Below are 2,500 nucleotides of genomic sequence, written 5' to 3' on the forward strand. Positions count from 1 at the left end.
TGACACAACAGTAGACCTCAGAAAATCCATCGAGTTTATAGCCACCTCAGCCAAGAATGTCATTGGTACAGCAAAATTTGATAATCTTCCCGATGTGTACGAGGTCAGCAAAGATGTAATAACAAAGAAAAGTGATTAAACCAAAAAAGTCACTTACTGGAAATACCCAAACGAAAAATATAAATGTGACTTGTGTGGAGACATACTGGGAACCTTTAAAGAACTGAGAAAACATGTCTCCGACAAGCACAAAGGCTTCTATCTCAAAACGTACTATTCAAAATGTGACAAAGAAGCCGAATATCACAATATAGCATGCCATTATGCCAAATGTAAAGGAAGACCTCAGAAAAGTAGAGCTGCCATTCCTGTGCAGCTTCTGTGATCTCAGATTTGGAACAAAAATTGGTGTTTCTCAACATGCTCGGCATGCGCATCCAAGAGCGCAAAATGAGGCTTGACTAGCAGCTCTAGCAAACAGCAAACCGTCAAAGTTATGGTCACAGGAAGAAATACTGCTACTAGCAGAATTGGAAAAAGTATATGAAAATAAGAGGAATATTAATGCGCTGATGGTTCCACATTTTGACAACAAGTACAGAAAACAAATTGTAGAAAAAAGAAGAGATAGAAGAGATAAAAGCAAAAAATCCGCAAAAGATGTACTGCAAGCATCAAATGTTTCTGAAAATGACTCTTGCGATGAACCAGAGGTTACAGTGGAAGTAACAACAGAAAAGCACAGAGATTTTATCACTTGAAAACGTGCGCAAAAAATCAAGAACTTTGATGAACTGGAAGACAGAATATCAGAAAACGAGAAGTACACTCAAAACATAGAGCAGCACGATGCTGCTATGGATCTGATGGATGAAGTAGTGACTTATATCGCAGAAAACACCACTGATATAAGTCCTCGCAAGAGTAACAACAAATGAACCAACAAGTGAAATCAACAATAAGCCTATGAACTCTGCTCAAGACGGGCACCAAAATGCCTCAGCAGGAAACAAAATAACAAGACAAGAAAAACGAAAAGCTTAATCGGACGCACAAGAAAAATTATGCAAAAGCAAAGGGCAGCTATAAAGAGTACCAGGCAATGTTTAAGAAAGACAAAAAAAAAAGAAAATTGCCAGGATTATCACTGATGGGGCAGAAGATGCCACTTGCCAAATCAGTGCTGATGAAATCTTTCAATACTACAAAAGCATAATTGAAAAAGAAAACAAAAAGAACCCTAAATTCATGCCGATTGATTGAATACCAGAGGACTATGAAATTAGAAGTCTTTGCAAAGAAATAACACTGCTCGAAATAACTCATGCCTTTGAGAGCTCCAATATGAACAAAGCAGTGGGTCCTGATAAGTTAGGTCTGAATGACTTATATAAAGTGCACAGCAGGCAACCAAGACTGCTGCCCAGAGTTCTATCGTCTTGTTGATGAGAAGAGTGCCAGAAATCATCAAAAATAATCGATCAATTTTGATACCCAAGAATGTACCGATTAATGAACTTACAAAAATCAGTAACTGGCGTCCAATTACCATCGGTACTGCATTCATGAAGTTATTCACAAAAATATTAACTAGAAGACTCTAATTTTTTGTTGGATTGAATACGAGACAAAAAGGCTTCATGAAGGTGAGAGGTTGTCTCGAGAATCTGTCTCTACTGCAAAATATCATAAAAGGAGCACAAAAAAACAGTCACTCATTAGCGGTTGTGTTCATTGATATATCAAAAGCCTTCAACTCTGTCAGCCATGGTCACATTATACAGAGTCTCGCAAGGCAAAGAGTTCCACCAAACATCAGAGAGATAATAAAAGACCTATACACTGACTCAACAACATCTTTCAAGGGAAAGAACAACGAAGAAACTCCTGAACTAACAATAAAATCTGGGGTCAAACAAGGTAACTCTTTATCCCCACTACTATTTAACATTGCCATGGATCCTCTGATCTGTGATCTTCAGAAAAATGGCAAGGGCTTCACATTTGGATCAGATGATCTTATTGAGCAAATCACCCCTCTTGCCTTTGCCGATGACATCGCAGAACTCAGCAGTACCTGGGAAGGAATGAGTACAAATCTGAAGATCATTGAAAAGTTCAGTAAAGCTACAGGACTAAAACTGAATGTGAAAAAGACACATGGATTTTATATCAGTCACCATAAAGACAAAATTCCGATCAACAACTGTAAACCATGGCAATTTGAGAAAGAAAACATTGGAAACATTCATCCAGGAGAAAGTGAGAGATACCTCGGATTGAACTTTGATCCACACACTGGTCATACAAGCAACAACAGAATTAATGAGGTTCTTGTCAATTGGGCTCAAAAACTTGATAATTACCACTTAAGCCCAGGCAGAAAATTGAAATATTGTGTCAGTACTTGATACCTAAGCTATCATTCAAATTAGAAATGACAGGAACAGAAGCAAAAACGTTGATTGCTCTTGATCAAACAATAAAAAAGTATGTCAAA

The 2,500-nt window shown here is 37.6% G+C and overlaps 1 pseudogene; it reads left to right on the plus strand.

Moving 5' to 3' along the window:
- Positions 1-2,500, plus strand: part of LOC147669036 (28S ribosomal RNA) — an 8,193-nt pseudogene that overhangs the window by 3,034 nt on the left and 2,659 nt on the right.

The sequence above is a fragment of the Lissotriton vulgaris genome, unplaced genomic scaffold (genome assembly GCF_964263255.1).
Source record: "Lissotriton vulgaris unplaced genomic scaffold, aLisVul1.2 SCAFFOLD_5729, whole genome shotgun sequence".
Classification (NCBI taxonomy): Eukaryota; Metazoa; Chordata; class Amphibia; order Caudata; family Salamandridae; genus Lissotriton; species Lissotriton vulgaris.